Genomic DNA, 22,195 nt, shown 5'->3' with positions numbered 1-22,195 from the left:
CCTCTCGAAGCTTGGGGAGGATGGAAAATGATCTTGCATTAGTTCCACTAACATCTGTTTCAAAAACAATACAGAAATTACTGATCAATTCGACACAACTTCAACAGAGACGGACTGCATCATTTATTCTGACCCACCACGGGAAACACCCACTGGCTCTCCACCTATGGACATGAATCCAGCTTTTGCACGAACTGCTTCTGGATACTTTGCCGATGTCAAAGACACCATTTCAGACTCATTCGCCTCTTCTACATCTGAACTGTCAAGACCACGTAAGCTGATAAACTGACTTAAAAAAATTACTTTATTCTTCCATGGAACTATCTGTGACTTTCTTTAGCTTTACTAGCTTTCCTCCTTTGGATTGGGTTTGTCATAAAATTATTTTTATTAATACATGGTCATTTTCTTTCTGAAAGACCAACAGTTGAACTGGTAGATGAGGCCCTAAAACCCCATTTGTCTTCTCACAAGGTCTGCAGAGACCTGTCCTTTGTGATAATTTCCGCTATACTAATTCCTGATGGGATTGTTTGGGATAAAGTAACATTTGATATATATGGTCCGACAGAGGTCATTCAAATACCATATGTGTTTAAACTTTCAATGAGCGATGTATGACTGGGATGTAAAAACAGTTGATTCTATGATGACTGAATCACAGTATTATACTGTATTTGAAAACGAAGATGTTTATTAATCTAAAGAGAATTATGGTGATATGTTGTGCTATAATTATCATGGACACCATTTCTTTCACAGAGCAAGTACCCCACAGACTATTCTTAATTAAACACAATGGGAACATTGTCCAACTCCTCCACAAGGGAGTTCTAAAACACATTCTGAAATGTTTGCATATTTTTCTGTGCACAATGTTAAAAATGCTGAGTCATATTATTTTAAATTGCCATTGATGGAAAATGTAAACATATTATTCACAGATACAAAATGTATTTATTCGGATTCCTTTGTTTCTCGGTTGACTGTAGAAGGCTACGAATATTGGCTGAAGTTGATTGACTTAAAAAGTGTGTGGGGAACTAGAAATTGGCAAATAAGGGGAAAGGAAGCTTTATTTAGAGCATGCCTGATACCTGTTCAAATGGTATTTTTAAATGAAACTGTACAACAAACAAGTTGTTTAGGCTTTGCAAAGATTAAGGAATTGAATGTGGCCAGTATTCCTGCCCCTGCAAAATTTCAGAAATGGAAAAAATATATAAATGCAACTGAAGATCAGCTCGAAGAATGGGTTCTGAATGGTATGTTTAATGCTTCACTGTCACGTCCGGTTGGATGGTTATTGTGGCCAATAGATACCAATGGGTGTCATAAACATTTTATAAACTCCACGGGGGTATAGAACTAGTAGACCGGACCCTCTCTATGTATCATCCGAACATGCGGGTATAGTAACAACTTACAGTGTAGGGAAACTATGCCAGCAATAGTTGAAGAGTTCCTCACTAGATGAGGTTAGAGAACACCTCAGTCTCCTGTCTAACAACACTGACTTACAGGACTTCCTGTTAAGCCCCAGAAAACAACGCACAAAATGCTTTTTATATGAAGTGTATAATGAAATTTGGAAGCTTTCCCAACAAGAAGCTGCTGCCCAGTTACGGCAAATAGACCAGGAAAAATTACAGAAGGCATCAGCTGTTCTAGATAATGGGATTAATATCCTGTCCGACCGGATATACACCCTAAATAACATTGTCTCTTCTGCAATAGACATAATACAAAGTGATATATCTTCCTTACACCATGGCCAGAGTCAACTAAGGTCCATTATGAAGTTGGGTAGGACACTTTAAACACTGAAGGCAACTTACGTTCCCTGGCAACATGTTAGCACAAGGGACATATTTTCTATGTTTAACTTAACGCGACAACTAATGGCTAAGAAAGAACCGATTTATGTCATGCTAAACATTGAAAAGTTGGAAAAAAGGTGCAGTTTATTGTGGCTGAAATACCATCTGTGGAATGGTTAATACATGGTGTCATTAATCTGCCTATTTCAACACTCCAATTCACGTCCTGTTTAAAACACATTCCAGTAGGCAGATATGAAAGGCTGGGAGATAGTTATATCCATGAGGTGTGGGAGCTACCCTTCTCGTACAAATGTCTCAGTGGCATGAAATAAGTCCTTCTTAGTGGTAGTGAATGCGCAACTTCTGTCAGCCATTCGATGGTTTGTAAACACCTGTCCTTTCACGGGCGTGTAATGCTTCGGCAGCAAACTTGGCTTGTTATCTGAAGGGAGTTCCAGTCCCCTCGATTAGACCTGCATTCCAGGCATTCTCAAATAACTGCTATGTTCTCCTCAATAGTGAAGACTGTTGTGGGATGCGAGCCGTAATAGTTTATGTTGTTTCGGTTGCTAAGATTATGCTGCTGGAACATACTTTTTCCTCCAACTAGACAAAAAGAGGTATCTGACATTTGGCACCATATGGCTACTTCAAATGTAAATTTTGACAAGTTGAGCAGACTCGAGGCTTTTTTGTTTAAAAAACATGTGGCCCTCACATCGGCACCTTGTGACCTACGCACTTCAGGTGGCAAGGTCATCAGGAGAGATACAGTCCCTTTTAAGTACCAACTTTCCAAGACACTTTGGTGACCTCGTCTGATGAATATGTAATGCGTCCAGTACTAGTGGAATCGCAAATTCTTAAGGCTGTTGATTCTGGTTTTGTTTGCAACTTCTCCTCGATATTCGGTTTAATACCATCAGTCATCCACTCAAAATTCTCCAGTATTTTCAAGGGATTGCCGATAAATTTGGCTATAATAGGAGGCATTTTGCTATTGTTACTTTTTCTGCACAATGGCTGTCCCGCCGCAACAAAGAGGAATGGAAGGGCTCCCACCAGCGCAGCTGTGCTATGAACGCATGATGCAGATCTTTGGAGCAACACTCCAGGACAATTGGATTGGGACTGGTCTCTGTCCTTCAGACCGGTTTTGCATTGTGTGCAGCCCGTGTCTTTGCAGTGCTTGCTTTCATTGGACGCTAATCTGTTGATGTTCTCGCTGAGGGTTCATTACCAGACATGCGCTTTGAGGGTGTGTTTGTTACGGGAAGCTGCTTATGAGTTGCCCTTCCTGGAAGATGCAGCTCTGAACTCATTATTGGGCACAACACAGAATGCTGCTGCCTCGGATGAAGCTCAGGCTATGGATCATAAATGATCCTTGTTCCTTCTTGGCGATGCATTTCCTACTTTAACACCTGCCAAAGTGGAAGATCTACTGTCTTCAATTGTCCCGGATTCAATTGACAACTTCTAAAATTACTCTGACTCTTGAAATTCAGCCTTTTATGCCTCAAGGTAATGTTTTAAAATGTCAATGCTCAAGTATCCCTTTAATTTGTCATTATAGACATTTTTATACATATCTTGGGTTGAGTTTTTGTAGCTTTTATACATATGTAGGCTTTGGACCACCTCTAACTGGCAAGGGGAGAGTTTTGTGTAGCCATTTTAGTTATAGCTCCATGCACGTTATCTTAGCACACTACGGGGGTCATTACGACCCTGGCGGCCGGCGGTAAGGTGGCGGTAACACCGCCAACAGGCTGGCGGTGTTCCGCCAGCAAATATGACCTTGGCGGAATTGCCACGGCCATACCGCCGGCCCCTCCAATATCCCGCCAGGATTCCGCCTGGCGGTCATAATCCCCAGGGCAGCGGTGCTTATGAGTCCCCGACCGCCAGCCTGTCCGTGTCGGTAAACACTGCCATTGAAAGGCTGGCGGTAAGGGGACTTAGGGTGCCCCTGGGGGCCCCTGCACTGCCCATGCACTTGGCATGGGCAGTTCAGGGGCCCCCAGGCATAGCCCCGTCGCGCATTTCACTGCCCGAATTTCAGGCAGTGAAATGCGCGACGGTTGCCACTGAACCCGCTGCACATCAGCATTGCCACCGGCTCTATTACGAGCCGGCAGCAATGTTGATGTGACATTTCCGCGGGGCCAGCGGACGGTAACACTGTTACCGTCCGCTGGCCCAGCGGAAATGTCATAGTAGGGAGCCAGGAATACCGCCGGCAATGGCGGTATTCTGTCTCCCGAGGCCTCGGCGGTCTTTTTGCAAGATCGCCGAGGTCGTAATGACCCCCTAGGTCTGCGGCTGTGCACTTTAACCGAGATATATTTTATTCAGCTACCTTTATTATTTTAACAATAGCCACATTTGCAGTATTGTTTTATTTCTTTCTCTCTAGCTGTTCTCTGCCTGGGCCAGCACTGTGTTCTTAAACAAAATATTTCTTTAACTCTGTCCTTCTCTCAAGGCTACAGTAAGATAGGTTGTGGTGAACATGGTAAATGTTTTGTCTCTGGTATTCATAGAAACACACACATCATTATTACGTAGGGATACTTTCTCAGAACATCAATTGTTTTTATATAAAAACACTTCCCTGTCCCATACACGTTAGAGGGAGTTTCACGGCAGATGACCACAACTGTATGCTGATCACTGAATGCTTTGCTACAGCTGCTTCTGCAGACTTCAGGCCTTTGCTCAGGTATGAGGGATGATGCCTTCCCAGGGGAACCTGAAGGGCAGAACTAGAGCTTAACATGCTGTGCTCTATTATAGCCTAGGTAGGAATAAGTCTACTGACTCCAGTGACAATATGGTAGCGTTATTTCTATGCTTTACTCTCCCTGTCACAATTTTAATCCTGTCATGCTTTATCATCCATGTTATTGCAGTACATCCTCTAGTATTTAAGATGCAGTCGCTTCATTAAAACTTTATTGAAATATATACTGCCTCTGCTTGTCATTCTATATGTGAGACTAATGTAACTGAGAGAAATGGATGAGATATGAGGGCCAGATGTATCAAGCCTTTTTGCATTCGCAAACGGTGCGAATACCCATTTGCAAATACAAAAATGCCTTTCAGTATGTATGAAAGGCATTTGCAATGCAAATTTAAGGAATCGCTAAAATAGCGATTCCTTAAATTTGCGAGCCTGTTTAGAGAATCGCAATTTGCGACTCTCCAAATAAGAGATATCAAATAAGGAATCCTTATTTGCGATTTCTAAACCACATGTAACAAGCAATTCCTTAATGCGAATTGGGCATTAAGGAATCGCTATTACCACCAAGTTGAACTTGGTGGTAACCATGTGCAAATTTTAAAAAAACATTAAAAATGCATTTTCAAAATTGACATCTAACGCACACATGCCCCTTTGGCATGTGTGCGCCTTACATGTCCTGAAGTATTTTTTTGGGGTACAGCAGAGGGGCCTTAGGCCCCCAGAGCACCCTGGGGTTTTGAATTTCCTAAATTGCGAATTCCAGTTAGGAACTCGCAATTTGGGAAATGCAAAAAAATTCGCAAATGTGGGCCTACAGGCCCATAGGTGCGAATGGGGTCTGTATCGCAATTTGCGATTCGGTAATAGCATTTGTGATTTTTTTTAAATCGCTATTACCGAATTGCAAATATGATACATTGCATTTTGTGAATCAGAAATAGCGATTTCTTAAAAATGGCTATTTCCAAATCGCAAATGCCTTTTTTGTTACATCTGGCCCCACATGATCACGATTTCCCTGAAGAATCAATTGTGTCATGTGCTCGTCTGCCCAGTCATCCATATTTTCGGGTAGGGATGAGGCACTTCTAGTTGGCCGGAGCAAAACCCGGATTGGGGCGACAGGTGTCACCTGTGGTGGGTTAAAATCAGGGGGTCATTGCAACATTGGTGGTAAAAGCCACTTACCGCCGTGCAGAAGACCGCCAACACACCGCCGCGGAATTCCGCCACAGCTATTATGACCCACAGCTCGGAATCCACCAAAATTTAGACGCCCACACATGTCCGCCACACCAAAGGTCAGTGATAAACTGGCGATAACAAAACCGACACCGTCACGCCAACAGGAATACGGCCACACTATCACGACCCACGAATCCATGCGGCGGTCTTTCAACCACGGTATTCCATTCACACAGTATTGGGTCCATGTCCTCACCAAATAGCCACACACGGTGCCTCTGGATTTGCCCCATCACATAAGGGGTGCTGCTATTCCGCAGAATGTAAACGTCATGCACTGAGCCAGGAAACTTGGCGTTCACATGGGAGATGTACTGGTCGGCCAAACACACCATCTGCACATTCATAGAATGGTAACTCTTCCGGTTTCTGTACACCTGTTCACTGCTGCGGGGGGGACAAGGCCACAAGTGTCCCATCAATGGCACCTATGATGTTGGGGATATGTGTGCGCCTTACATGTCCTGAAGTATTTTTTTGGGGTACAGCAGAGGGACCTTAGGCCCCCAGAGCACCCTGGGGTTTTGAATTTCCTAAATTGCGAATTCCAGTTAGGAACTCGCAATTTGGGAAATGCAAAAAAATTCGCAAATGTGGGCCTACAGGCCCATAGGTGCGAATGGGGTCTGTATCGCAATTTGCGATTCGGTAATAGCATTTGTGATTTTTTAAAAATCGCTATTACCGAATTGCAAATATGATACATTGCATTTTGTGAATCAGAAATAGCGATTTCTTAAAAATGTCTATTTCCAAATCGCAAATGCCTTTTTTGTTACATCTGGCCCCACATGATCACGATTTCCCTGAAGAATCAATTGTGCCATGTGCTCGTCTGCCCAGTCATCCATATTTTCGGGTAGGGATGAGGCACTTCTAGTTGGCCGGAGCAAAACCCGGATTGGGGCGACAGGTGTCACCTGTAGTGGGTTAGAATCAGGGGGTCATTGCAACATTGGTGGTAAAAGCCACTTACCGCCGTGCAGAAGACCGCCAACACACCGCCGCGGAATTCCGCGACAGCTATTATGACCCACAGCTCGGAATCCACCAAAATTTAGACGCCCACACATGTCCGCCACACCAAAGGTCAGTGATAAACTGGCGATAACAAAACCAACACCGTCACGCCAACAGGAATACGGCCACACTATCACGACCCACGAATCCATGTGGCGGTCTTTCAACCACGGTATTCCATTCACACAGTATTGGGTCCATGTCCTCACCAAATACCCACACACGGTGCCTCTGGATTTGCCCCATCACATAAGGGATGCTGCTATTCCGCAGAATGTAAACGTCATGCACTGAGCCAGGAAACTTGGCGTTCACATGGGAGATGTACTGGTCGGCCAAACACACCATCTGCACATTCATAGAATGGTAACTCTTCCGGTTTCTGTACACCTGTTCACTGCTGCGGGGGGGACAAGGCCACAAGTGTCCCATCTATGGCACCTATGATGTTGGGGATATGTGTGCGCCTTACATGTCCTGAAGTATTTTTTTGGGGTACAGCAGAGGGGCCTTAGGCCCCCAGAGCACCCTGGGGTTTTGAATTTCCTAAATTGCGAATTCCAGTTAGGAACTCGCAATTTGGGAAATGCAAAAAAATTCGCAAATGTGGGCCTACAGGCCCATAGGTGCGAATGGGGTCTGTATCGCAATTTGCGATTCGGTAATAGCATTTGTGATTTTTTTTAAATCGCTATTACCGAATTGCAAATATGATACATTGCATTTTGTGAATCAGAAATAGCGATTTCTTAAAAATGGCTATTTCCAAATCGCAAATGCCTTTTTTGTTACATCTGGCCCCACATGATCACGATTTCCCTGAAGAATCAATTGTGCCATGTGCTCGTCTGCCCAGTCATCCATATTTTCGGGTAGGGATGAGGCACTTCTAGTTGGCCGGAGCAAAACCCGGATTGGGGCGACAGGTGTCACCTGTAGTGGGTTAGAATCAGGGGGTCATTGCAACATTGGTGTAAAAGCCACTTACCGCCGTGCAGAAGACCGCCAACACACCGCCGCGGAATTCCGCCACAGCTATTATGACCCACAGCTCGGAATCCACCAAAATTTAGACGCCCACACATGTCCGCCACACCAAAGGTCAGTGATAAACTGGCGATAACAAAACCGACACCGTCACGCCAACAGGAATACGGCCACACTATCACGACCCACGAATCCATGCGGCGGTCTTTCAACCACGGTATTCCATTCACACAGTATTGGGTCCATGTCCTCACCAAATAGCCACACACGGTGCCTCTGGATTTGCCCCATCACATAAGGGATGCTGCTATTCCGCAGAATGTAAACATCATGCACTGAGCCAGGAAACTTGGCGTTCACATGGGAGATGTACTGGTCGGCCAAACACACCATCTGCACATTCATAGAATGGTAACCCTTCCGGTTTCTGTACACCTGTTCACTGCTGCGGGGGGGACAAGGCCACAAGTGTCCCATCAATGGCACCTATGATGTTGGGGATATGTGTGCGCCTTAGATGTCCTGAAGTATTTTTTTGGGGTACAGCAGAGGGGCCTTAGGCCCCCAGAGCACCCTGGGGTTTTGAATTTCCTAAATTGCGAATTCCAGTTAGGAACTCGCAATTTGGGAAATGCAAAAAAATTCGCAAATGTGGGCCTACAGGCCCATAGGTGCGAATGGGGTCTGTATCGCAATTTGCGATTCGGTAATAGCATTTGTGATTTTTTTAAAATCGCTATTACCGAATTGCAAATATGATACATTGCATTTTGTGAATCAGAAATAGCGATTTCTTAAAAATGGCTATTTCCAAATCGCAAATGCCTTTTTTGTTACATCTGGCCCCACATGATCACGATTTCCCTGAAGAATCAATTGTGCCATGTGCTCGTCTGCCCAGTCATCCATATTTTCGGGTAGGGATGAGGCACTTCTAGTTGGCCGGAGCAAAACCCGGATTGGGGCGACAGGTGTCACCTGTAGTGGGTTAGAATCAGGGGGTCATTACAAAATTGGTGGTAAAAGCCACTTACCGCCGTGCAGAAGACCGCCAACACACCGCCGCGGAATTCTGCCACAGCTATTATGACCCACAGCTCGGAATCCACCAAAATTTAGACGCCCACACATGTCCGCCACACCAAAGGTCAGTGATAAACTGGCGATAACAAAACCGACACCGTCACGCCAACAGGAATACGGCCACACTATCACGACCCACGAATCCATGCGGCGGTCTTTCAACCACGGTATTCCATTCACACAGTATTGGGTCCATGTCCTCACCAAATAGCCACACACGGTGCCTCTGGATTTGCCCCATCACATAAGGGATGCTGCTATTCCGCAGAATGTAAACGTCATGCACTGAGCCAGGAAACTTGGCGTTCACATGGGAGATGTACTGGTCGGCCAAACACACCATCTGCACATTCATAGAATGGTAACTCTTCCGGTTTCTGTACACCTGTTCACTGCTGCGGGGGGGACAAGGCCACAAGTGTCCCATCAATGGCACCTATGATGTTGGGGATATGTCCCAGGGCATAGAAGTCACCTTTCACTGTAGGCAAATCATCCACCTGAGGGAACACGATGTAGCTGTGCATGTGTTTCAGCAGGGCAGACAACACTATGGACAACATGTTGGAGAACATTGGCTGGGACATCCCTGATGCAATGGCCACTGTTATTTGAAAAGACCCGGTTGCCAGGAAATGGAGTACTGACAGCACCTGCACTAGAGGGGGGATTCCTGTGTGATGGCAGATAGCTGACATCAGGTCTGGCTCCAACTGGGCACACAGTTCCAGGATTGTGGTACGATCAAGTCTGTAGGTGACAATTACATGTTGCTCCTCCGTTGTCGACAGGTCCACCAGTGGTCTGTACACCGGAGGATGCCGCCATCTCCTCACCTGCCCCAGCGGACGTGCTCTATGGAGGAGAACAGCGAGCAGAGAGTCTCTCAACACTGAGGTACATAAACACAACTTTATTCCATAATTTTAGAAAATCGATATATGCCTGTATTAGTGTTTATGCAAGGCCTAGATGTGTGTGACGCAGTCAAAATTAATGCCATGTGGCCCCCTGAAATGGAGGCTGCCTGACCTGTAAGGTGGGACAAGGGGATTTGAGGTAACTGCGCTGGCGTTGTACAACGTCGCGGTAGGCGGTCAAAGACCGCGGCACAATCCTGCATTGGTTAACATTGAACCCTATGGGTTCCAGGAGCCAATGATGATGTACGCCGACGGTACGCACCGCCGCGGACGTCACCACCATTTTCTAACTGTTCGGTCACTTGATACCTGATCTTCGACAGGAGAGGACCTACACTGCAAGTGCTGCTGTGACCTCAGTCTGGAGGAGACAATGGCTCATGTGTCTGGGGAAAGGGCCCCTGCCTTCAGCACGGAGGAGTTGGAGAAACTAGTGGATGGGGTCCTCCCCCAGTACACGCTACTCTACGGTCCTCCAGACAAACAGGTAAGTACACTGTGAGCATGCCAAATGGGAAATGCCTGTGAGGAGTGGTGTAGATGAAAGATGGGGGGGAATGAGGCGTGTATGAAACGATGGTGAGTGCATGTGCGTCATGGCAAGGGTAGGGATGTGGTCCAAGGACTGTGATGGTGCTGACGGTTATATCTTCTCCTTTTCCCCTGTACTATTCGTGTAGGTCAGCGCCCCCAGAAGAAGGATATTTGGTGTGCCATCGCAAAGGAAGTCCGGACCCTGGGGGTCCACCACAGACGGAGAACCCACTGCCGGAAAAGATGGGAGGACATTCACTGCTGGAGCAAGAAGACAGCAGAGGCTCAGCTGGGGATGGCCTCCCAACGTGGGAGGGGTGCCCGTCGCACCATGACCCCCCTGATGTTCCGGATGCTGGCGCTGGTGTATCCGGAGTTGGATGGGCGCTTGAAGGCATCACAGCAGCCACAAGGGGGCGAGTACACTCTCATTCTGCTGATTCAGCGCACATTGTAGGTGTCTGGGTAGGGGAGGTGGGCTGTGGGTTCCCTAGGCCAGGGCGTGTTTAGTAGGCAAGGTCCCTTCTTAAGGCAGGCAATGTGGCACCCCACCCCACCTGTGTTCAGAGCCAACTACACCTAATCAGGCTCCTGTGACTTCCGTTTGTGCAGCAATCGGGCACAGGCCTTGTACCCCATGTCCCTGTGATTAATTAGGGAACTTAAAGTGCACGGCGTAGTGCAGGTGGCTTCTGTGTCTGTAGTGTCCGTCAACGGTAGCGGTATTGCATGCACTCAACATGTCTTTCTTCTGTCTCCCCCCCTCCTTTTTGTGGTCTCCCTGATCCTGTGTGCATTATCATCATCAGGCAGAGGAGCAGTGGCACCGGAGCAGGAGGGAGCTGCATCCCACATGGCCCTGGAGGGCAACACAACGGAGTCAGAAGCCACCAGTGGGACGGAGGGCACGGGGAGCTCCACGGCGGGGACAGGAGCTGAAACCAGCAACACAGGCTCCTCCTCTGATGGGAGCTCCCTTGCGGTGGCGGGCCCCGCTGTGCCCCCCGCATCTACAGGTACAGCCGCCACCCCCCTACCAGCACCGCCCTCCCAGCAGTCTCTCAGCGTGTGCCCTGTGCCCGCTCACCCAGGAGGGTGGGCATCTCCTTCGCCCCAGGCACCTCAGCCCCTGCCCCTGTCAGCCCTGCTGTCCTCAGTGAGGAGGCCTTTGACCTCCTCAGGTCCCTCACTATTGGGCAGTCTACCATTTTGAATGCCATCCAGGGTGTCGAGAGGCAGTTGCAACAAACAAATGCATACCTGGAGGGCATTCATTCTGGTCAGCCAACCCAACAGAGAGTTTTTCAGACTCTCGCCTCAGCACTGATGGCAGCCATTGTTCCTGTGTCCAGCCTCCAACCCTCCAACTTCCTCCACCCAGACCCAAACACCTGTACCTCAGCCTATCCCAAGCACACCATCAGACCAGCATGAACACACCTCAACACACAAGGGAAGCTCAGGCAAACATAAGCACCACACATCCCACAGGCACTCACGCAAGCATCATACACATGCAGACATACCAACATCCACTGCCTCCACTGTGTCCCCCTCCTCCTCGTCTCCTTCCTCCCTCCCAGTCTCATCTCCACTCACACCTGCATGCACTACATCTTCAGCCACTACCTCCATCACCAGCACACCCACCACCATACCCCGATCACTTGCACTCACCACCCCCACTACCATTCACATATCCCCTGTGTCCTCTCCCAGTGTGTCTGTGAGCCCACCTCCCAAGGTACACAAACGCAGCCACACACCCACCCAACAGCCATCCACCTCACGACAGCCTCCAGCCCATGCACCTCCTACAACCACTACCTCTTCCTCCACTCCCAAACCCCCTCCATCTACCCGTCCCAGTGTGTCCCAAAAACTTTTCCTGTCCAACCTTGACCTCTTCCCCTCACCTCCCCCACCCCTTCAGTCCCCTAGGGCATGCCTTTCCAAGTCGCAACCCAGCACCTCAGCCACAACATCTGCAGGAACAGTGGTGCCAGTAGTAACCGGCTTCCGGAGTGCGCCAAGCAGCAGGGCAGCCAGTGTGCCAAGGAGCCTGACCACGGACAGTCCCCCACCTTAAAAGCACAAAATGTTGCCCACTGCCCGGCGGGAGAGAGGCAAAACATCTACCACCAAAGCCTCTCCCAGGAGTACAGTTGGGAGTGGGAAGACAGCTGCACCACCATCCAAGGTGGGGAAGGGGCACAGAAAAACAGGCAAGTCGCCGAAAACCTGCACCGTGGACAAGACCAGCACCGCTGAACAGGACACTGCCGCCACCAGCACTGCTGAGCAGGACACCGCTGCCACAAGCACCGCTGAACAGGACACCGCAGCCACAAGCACCGCTGCCGAGGACACCGCCGCCACCAGCACCGCTGAACACACCGCCGCCACCAGCACCGCTGAACAGGACACCACCGCCACCAGCACCACTGAACAGGACACCGCCGACACCAGCACCGCAGGCCAATGAGCGCCAAAAGCTCTGATGCTACTGAGGCCGCCACGAGCAGGATGAAGCACTCTGGGCACCAAGCCCCCGCCAGAACCAGTGGAGAAAGGCAATCACTACCTCAGTCCTTGGCAGGATGAAGCACTCTGTGCACAAAGCCCCCTCCAGAACCAGTGGAGATTCACATCCACTACCTCAGTCCTTGGCAGGATAAAGCACTCTGGGCACCAAGCCCTCTCCAGAACCAGTGGAGAAAGGCATCCACTACCTCAGTCCTTGGCAGGATGAAGCACTCTGGGCACCAAGCACCCTCCAGAACCAGTGGAGACATTTATCCACTTGTGAGACTGTGGATTTGCACTCCCCAAGATGCAGCAGTCGGCAAACCACCCACTGTAAAGACTTGTGAGACTGTGGCTTTGCACTCCCCAGGACACAGCAGTGGGCAAACCGCCCACTGTTAAAACTTGTGAGACTGTGGCTTTGCACTCCCAAGGATGCAGCAGTGGGCAAACCGCCCACTGTAAAGACTTGTGAGACTGTGGCTTTGCACTCCCCAGAATGCAGCAGTGGGCAAACCACCCACTGTAAAGACTTGTGAGACTGTGGCTTTGCACTCCCCAGGATGCAGCAGTGGGCAAACCACCCACTGTAAAGACTTGTGAGACTGTGGCTTTGCACTCCCCAGGATACAGCAGTGAGCATGGAGCCCCCTCGTGGATATGGCATAGTGAACTCATCCAGCTGAGGTGCCTCCCCTTCCCTTCCCCCTGAGGTGCCTGTTGTATTTCTATCTGATGCTCCAGCACTGTTCTCTCTGTTTTGATTGGGTATCTTGTGTGGGCCTCGCCCATGCATTTTGGGCCCAGTGGTCCACGGACTTTAATGGTGGAATACCTTAGACTTGTAGTCTTGGTGTATATATGTGTTTATAGTGTAAATGTATATATATATATTTGATTACTGTATTTTAATAGATTACAAACGTTCAACTCATTTCCAGTTGTCCTTGCATTCTTCCATGGGGGAGTTGGGGGTAGTAAATGTAATGTATCAACATGTACTTGTGTGTGTGTTGTAGTGGGTGAGGGTGGGGGTGGGAGTGTTGTGTGTTGCATGTTTGTGTCACTCTTTTTACCCTCCCCTGTGTCGTAGGTGCAGTACTCACTGTGGCCTTCGCTGCCGTCTTTGATGTTCCTGGTAGAGGAGCAGGCAGACAAAGGCTCGGAGTATCTGGAGCTCTGGGTCCATGGTGTCCTGGTTCCTCGTGGGGTGTGTAGAGGTGAGCGTTTTCCCTTCCAAGTCCTCTTTCCGCCGTGTTTTTGTTCGCGGTGAATCCACCCCGGAAAATGTGGCGGATTGGACTGTTGTAATACAGTGGGCAGAACCTTGTCTTCCGCCTGTCTGTTGGCGGTTACCGCTGCGGTGTTTGTTTGTACCGCCGTGGCGGTTGGAGTGTTAAAGTGGCTGTATATGTTGGTGGTTTCTGCCACGGTCGTGATTCCATTTTTTTACCGCCGGCCTGTTGGCGGTTTTAACGCTGCTTTAACACCGACCGCCAGGGTTCTAATGACCACCTCAGTCTCCCATACAGCAGGGGATTCCGCTGCTCAAATCCAGTAGACTCATTAGAATAATGAGAGCCTGCCCAACAATAGAATTATAACAGAGAAAACCCAAACTAGAGAATTTACACCAAAGACTGCTAAAAAGTATTTACCAACAGTGAGGACATAAAAAATACAATAGGTCTGGGATGGGAGACACGTAGGGATCAAATAGCTGGGGAGCGGGTTGGGGCGAGACATGAGACATAAAGGAAAAAGGGAATTCTTAAAAAAAGTAAATTCATTGAGAGTCAAATCATGATATAGGTAAAAAGAAGGAACAAGAATAATTCTAAGAAAGTAGGAATGTTTCAAGATTTTCTAAGATCCATGTCTTCACCCTTTGCTCTGAAAACTGAATTTCCTTAGGTCTTTTGGGGAATGAAATGATAATTTTTTCTCCCTGTAAGTCACCCTGATGAAACACATTGATGTACAAGTCCATATGGAGAGTTAATGGAGCATAGTACAGGGTGAAATGAAAGAAATTCCTTGCAATGATCCGCAGTTTCACGAACCACACCCTGTGAATAGAAGACCTTCTGACCAGGCCATAGCATTTGCTTCCTTTGTTTGGCCACTGATAAAACCATAAGTAGCTTAGCATATTCCAAAAAAGGAAGTATTATTCTTTTTGGTTGTTCTGATGATGGTGTTGCCAATGGTTTAGGGCCTACACATTGAGCACATTGTAAGTTGTAGATTGTACCTCCTTTGAGCCCAACTATCTTTGGAATATGTGTCTTAAGAAAGGCAAGCATATCTGAGCCCTTCACCCATTCAGGGATGCCACAAATTCTGAAATTGTTATTCTGTTGCAATTTTCCACATTTTCAGTTAGTTTTGTTTAGAAGCAAGATTTCCTTGGACATGTCATCCATTTTAATTGCTGCATTCTGTATGATGCTAAACTGGTGCTCCACATCAGTTACCCTGGATTCAAGAGTGGACCATTTGTCCTCTATCTGCTAAAGCATAGCGTTGGTCTTCATTAAGAAATGTTTCAAAAGTTTTATCTCTTCAATAAAGTCTTCAAGGGTCAAAGGCAATGGAGACTTCGATGGAGGACCAGGGTCTTTCTTTTGGCATCTAGTGGCAGTGTTAAAATCTTAACAAGCAGATGACATTGCTCAAGATGAGGTCACAGCCTTTTGGGAGGATGGCGGGGATGACTCTATGTTTGTTAAATAGAGCACATTTTACAGAGCACAATGTAGTGGGGAAAAACTAGTAGGAGATGTCAGTTAGTTGAAAGAGGTGGTCCAAAAAGGGCCTTTTGTCACAAAGCCTCAGACTGTATTCAGAGATACAGAAATGAGTACCATAAAGGTGACTGAGCAACGAGAGGACTGATGAGAGAAGACTTAGAATTGAAGCCTGTCTTAAATTCACTTAGAATTTAAGAATTGAAGGGACAGCAATAAACTAATGGATGAGGAAAATGAGTAAGCTTCAGTGAACACAACATGTATCCAAAGTTATACGCAGTCCATTAGTAAATAAGCAGATTAATTGTACAGATGAAATTAGCAGTAATCCAGAAGCCTCTGTATATCATGGTCAATCCATCTTTAATGTAGCGAAAAGCAGCATGCAAATTCCTTCATTCGTAATAGTGAAAAGAGAACAACAGCCATGAGGAACAGCCAACACGTGTTTCGTCATGGGGGGTATATTCCCCTTGACTTTTTCAAGGCTATAAAACACAACAAACAACAGTATTTGTACATTGAAACAGAAGGCTTGTAAAAACCATACATGTATATATCAAAATTAATATGATTAAGTGTCAAACAAGTCTCAAAATTAACTAAAGTTTAGTATCACTAACAATGGAATATAATGTATATGAACCCCATTATAAATTACATAATTCATGCATGTGCAAATTAATTGTTAGACCATCACATCCAAAAAAGTGAAAGTGACCAACCACAGCACAAACGCGTGGATGACTCAAGCTGGTGAATATCAATAAGCTAAAAGTGTTTGCTAACAACTATGTGCACCAACAAAGTTCAATGTGTTTAATCCCCAAGGACCACCACTGATCACTGACCAAATGAAAAAAACCTACCTCACTGAATCTTCCAAAGTAACACTAGAACACCAACCCTAGGCGTTAAACAGAACTGCTGTAAAGAAATTATAATACCAAAATGAAATAAGAGAATTTCCCAAGCAACTAAACATATGTGTCCACCACCTACACCAATGTGCAATAAAATCGAATCACCTACCGGTAAGTAAACAAATACCTTACTCAAAATATTTAGCCCACGAGTATGCTCAGAACCTACAATATTCAAATACAAAAATAAATCTAACACGAATAGGCACCAAATGACTTGTTTAGATGAATAATGGTACCCTTCTGTTAGCTCACCCAAAATTGCTCCACTGACTGGGGCCCGGCTTCCCGATTCGGCCATTCCCCGATACGCGTTACATCCCCGCCGCCTTGGTGAACAAAATAAAGCATGCCGGTATACGCGTGCCATTTACGGCAAGACCGAAAACCTCACAACAAAGAAGCTACTCTCCCGGCGGCACAGAGGCGCCATCTTTGAAAGGGCGCCGATATATTTAATAACATTAATTATATTGGCCACTTCTCCATTTAAACAGCGTCTAGCCCTATATAATAAAAGAACCAGATTTATATAATATGACAAGATATGAAAGAAAATGTATAAATTATCCCCTATATTTGGAAAAACAACCATTTCATTAGAATTAGTGTTTCAAGGTAACTCAAGAGTAACCAATCAGAAGGCTAAAGTCATAATTTGTAGCCAAACGCACATCTGCGTCATGATTCCCACCCCACAATTCAGGATGTGATGGTGACATAGTCCATTTAGCTAGGCAATAGAGATAATATATATAAAATTTGAAAAATGGACATGTTAGGAATAATACCTTATACATACACAAATAAAGAACAAAAGTAATGATTACCACAAGAGTTACAATACAGAAAAGAGTTCACAAATAATACGACAAATACAATTACAAAGTATAACGGATGGAATGAAATCACCATCAAGGTGAAGGTCTCAACATCAGTAATTAGTATTTATACAACTAAACAACCATATATCATTGATATGTATCAAGAATAATATTCGAAAAAAACAGCATAAAGAGTATATTATTACATACTGCACACTAATTCACTACCTATTACAAAAGGTTTATTCATAATCAAAAATTAAATTCTAATGATACAACACAAAAAACATTACACTGGATACCTTAATCCAAAAAATATTCCATTTCGTAATTGGAGTTGAGTCCTGTTTCTACAGCTCTAAGTTTAAGAATCCATAGGCACTCCTTCTTTCTTAATTGTAACTCTCTATTTCCACCACGTGGGTTTGCATGGACCAAATCGAAACCAAAGAATTCGAAATTACATCCATTAGTCTGTCTAACACAATGACTCATGTGTGTGACAATGGGATAACGTTCATCACGATGTTTCAAAGCCCTATAATGCTCACTGATTCTAGCTTTGAGAGATCTAATTGTACTACCAATATAGTATAGACCACATTTGCATATGATCATATAGATCACATAGCAGCTATCGCATGTGATGTGGGCATTGATGTAAAATTTGTCACCCGTCAAACTTTCAAAAGACGAAATCCCCGATCTGCTCAACTTGCACATCCCACATCGACCACACTTGAAAAACCCCTTGTTATGGGTAGTAAGCCAGTTATCCTTTTGCAATTTTATAGGATAGCTAGGACACAAAATATTTTTAAGGGTTCTACCCCTTCGGTAAGTAAACATTGGTGATTCAGATAGTAAACCCTTCAGAGAGGTTTCTGCCTGTAATATATGCCAATATTTCTTCATACTTTTGAGAAGAGCTGTTGAAGCCGGAGTATAGTCAACTACACACCTAATATTATTGTCGGATACTTTATCCCTATGTCTCAAAGTGTCGGCCCGAGACAAACGACCAACTCTAATACGTGCTTTCGTCACAATATTCATAGGGTAACCCCGAAACTCAAATCTAGAGGACATATCCTGAATATTATTAAGAAAATCAGTATCCATACTGCAATTCCTTCTAGCACGTACCATTTCACCATAGGGAATGGAGTAAATTTGGTGTTTCGGATGTGCACTGCTAGCGTGCAGAATGGAATTGCAGGCTGTACTCTTTCTATATAGACGACTTTCGATCTTGTTTTTGCAGATAAAAAGTTCAACATCCAAAAAGGATATACACGTCTCACTGTGATCCCAGGTGAACCTTATATTAAAATGATTTGAGTTTAGAAAGTTAACAAACTCATTTAGTTGCCTGAGGTCCCCTGTCCATATCATGAGACAGTCGTCGATATATCGACCCCAGAAAAGTATATTAGAATTCCAGGTTTTAGCATCAGGGCCCCATATCCATTTGTGTTCGAGGTAACCCATGAAAAGATTCGCATACGATGGGGAAAAGCGAGATCCCATTGCGACACCCCTTTTTTGTCGAAACCATTTACTCTTGAAGAGAAAGAAATTGTTGTCCAGAATTAACCTTATCATATCTAGAATCATCGTGGTATGTCCATAAAGGCTAGCTGATTGATTGTATAAAAAATAACGTAAAGCTGTCATGCCCAAATCGTGATCAATACTAGTATATAATGAGGTCACATCCAGAGTTACTAGCTTCATACCCTGTTCCCAATTAATATCACTGAGTATACCAAGAATATGTTTGGTATCCTTTATATAAGAGGGAAGATTGGTAACAAAAGGCTGTAAAAAAATATCTACATACTCAGATAATTTTTCGGTAGGGCCACCTATTCCAGATACAATAGGTCTACCCGGCGGTGAACGAGAGTCCTTATGGATTTTGGGCAGAGTGTAAAGACAGGGATATCTGGGTCTAAACACCCGCAAGTAAATATACTCATCATCCTTGAGCAAACGTTGATCAAGACAAAGTTTCAAATATTTATTAATTTTGTTGGAAAGACCAGGTATGGGATTAGTCTCAATCCGCTCATAGCATTCAAAGTCACTGAGCTGTCTGATAATTTCCGATTCATAGTCCGCACTATTCATGACTACAATATTACCGCCCTTGTCGGCCTCTCTAATTATTATATCCTTGTTAGAGCGTAAACTTTTAAGACACTCAAGTTCACCAACCGACAGATTGTCATACCGATGATGATAATAAGACTTGTTCCTTTTCTCAGCTATTAACAAATCCTGCCAAACTAGTTTGAAAAAAGTGTCCACGCAATTCCCACCACTAAGGACAGGCGTCCATCTAGATTTTAGTTTCAAACCACTTGCCATAGTATCAGGCATTACATCCAAATCCTCCAAAATGTTAAGAATTGTCGAGGGATCCTGTTCAAAATCTGTAATAGAAAGCAGTACCGATGTATCTTGTATATCCCGTATGGAGAGAGGGTGATAATCTTTAGTGCAAGAGGAAAGAATATCCCTTTTAGAAGTGCTAGTAGACGTACCAAAATATTTCTTAAGTTTAAGTCTCCTCACATACTTGAAAAAATCTATTTTGGTTTTTTGAAAATCCCCAGAGCTATATGGGCAAAACCCCAGTCCCTTAGTGAGTAATGTATTGGCATGTTTAGATAGTTCCACATCTGATAGGTTGACAATATTAATTGTCTTACTCTCAGTATTACTCATTTTCGCCTGTTCCAGGATCTGGTTTGGACCCCTATTCTTGTTTCTTTGAGTCCCTCCTCTCTTACTTCTCCTTGTTTTCCGGGGTCTTCTGTACGTCTGTTTACCTCCCTCTGTCCTTGTCTGATTCTTTGTACTTCGGCTAAAAAAGAAACTGTACCCTGTTTAATTGGTGCATTCTGATCTGAAACATTAGACACGTCACTCGAATCGCTGCTAGTAGCTGAGATATTACTAAGTGATGACTGAGCACTTGTTTGTAGAGACTGCTTACCCTGTGTGTCCTGTATTAAGTGATCATATCTCCGAGAAAATGTAAAGACTCTCCCTCTACTATAGTCAAGCTCATCGCGCTTCAGTTTACGAGACTTTCTCCTAGTAACTTCCAACTGGTGTTGACTCACAATTTCATTTAGGATCGCATAGTTTTTAGAGGTTGCCTCTTCCATATTCATAGCCTTAATCTCAGTTTCTAGACATTCAATATCTTTCTGTAATTGATTCAATTTCCTCTCAGAGTTCTCAATTAAAATGTTCATAAGTCTCATAGAACTAGAGATCAATTCTTGTTCCCAACAGTCCAAAAGGTCAGAGTCCAAATCATCAAATGTGGGAAATAAATGAGACCTCAAACCCCTAGGTATTCTATTCAGTTTGATATAATGTTTGAGCGTAGCTCCATCCCACCACTTGGAAACCTCCTGCTTTTTTAATCTCTCTAATTTGATAAATCTTTCCCTTAGTCCAACTTTTTTGGTTACACTGCTAGCAGAGTTAGACGTGTGCGTATTAATAGTAGACCCAGACTCTCCAAATAAATCCGCTGCTAATTTCATACGATCCATATTAGCTTGTATAAGTAAGAACAGACTTCAAGGTGTAAGGAGCTGCTACCCCTATTCAAATAAAATTAACAGAATGGGAAGACATTACAAGGGGAACAAGGAAAAAGAAGCGCTCCCAACAGTCCCCTTATATTATGAGCTTAGGTGCTCCCGGCCCTAGAGGATTCTTCCCTACCCCCAAAATCTATGAGAACACAGATATACAGAACTTTAGAAAAAAGGACCTAGGCACTCTATAAACATAAATTAGCCACTATATTAGTAATACGCAGTCCATTAGTAAATAAGCAGATTAATTGTACAGATGAAATTAGCAGTAATCCAGAAGCCTCTGTATATCATGGTCAATCAATCTTTAATGTAGCGAAAAGCAGCATGCAAATTCCTTCATTCGTAATAATGAAAAGAGAACAACAGCCATGAGGAACAGCCAACACGTGTTTCGTCATGGGGGGTATATTCCCCTTGACTTTTTCAAGGCTATAAAACACAACAAACAACAGTATTTGTACATTGAAACAGAAGGCTTGTAAAAACCATACATGTATATATCAAAATTAATATGATTAAGTGTCAAACAAGTCTCAAAATTAACTAAAGTTTAGTATCACTAACAATGGAATATAATGTATATGAACCCCATTATAAATTACATAATTCATGCATGTGCAAATTAATTGTTAGACCATCACATCCAAAAAAGTGAAAGTGACCAACCACAGCACAAACGCGTGGATGACTCAAGCTGGTGAATATCAATAAGCTAAAAGTGTTTGCTAACAACGATGTGCACCAACAAAGTTCAATGTGTTTAATCCCCAAGGACCACCACTGATCACTGACCAAATGAAAAAAACCTACCTCACTGAATCTTCCAAAGTAACACTAGAACACCAACCCTAGGCGTTAAACAGAACTGCTGTAAAGAAATTATAATACCAAAATGAAATAAGAGAATTTCCCAAGCAACTAAACATATGTGTCCACCACCTACACCAATGTGCAATAAAATCGAATCACCTACCGGTACGTAAACAAGTACCTTACTCAAAATATTTAGCCCACGAGTATGCTCAGAACCTACAATATTCAAATACAAAAATAAATCTAACACGAATAGGCGCCAAATGACTTGTTTAGATGAATAATGGTACCCTTCTGTTAGCTCACCCAAAATTGCTCCACTGACTGGGGCCCGGCTTCCCGATTCGGCCATTCCCC

The sequence above is a fragment of the Pleurodeles waltl genome, chromosome 11, assembly GCF_031143425.1.
Source record: "Pleurodeles waltl isolate 20211129_DDA chromosome 11, aPleWal1.hap1.20221129, whole genome shotgun sequence".
Classification (NCBI taxonomy): Eukaryota; Metazoa; Chordata; class Amphibia; order Caudata; family Salamandridae; genus Pleurodeles; species Pleurodeles waltl.
The sequence above is the reverse complement of the archived record's forward strand: the minus strand, read 5'-3'. Positions refer to the sequence as shown.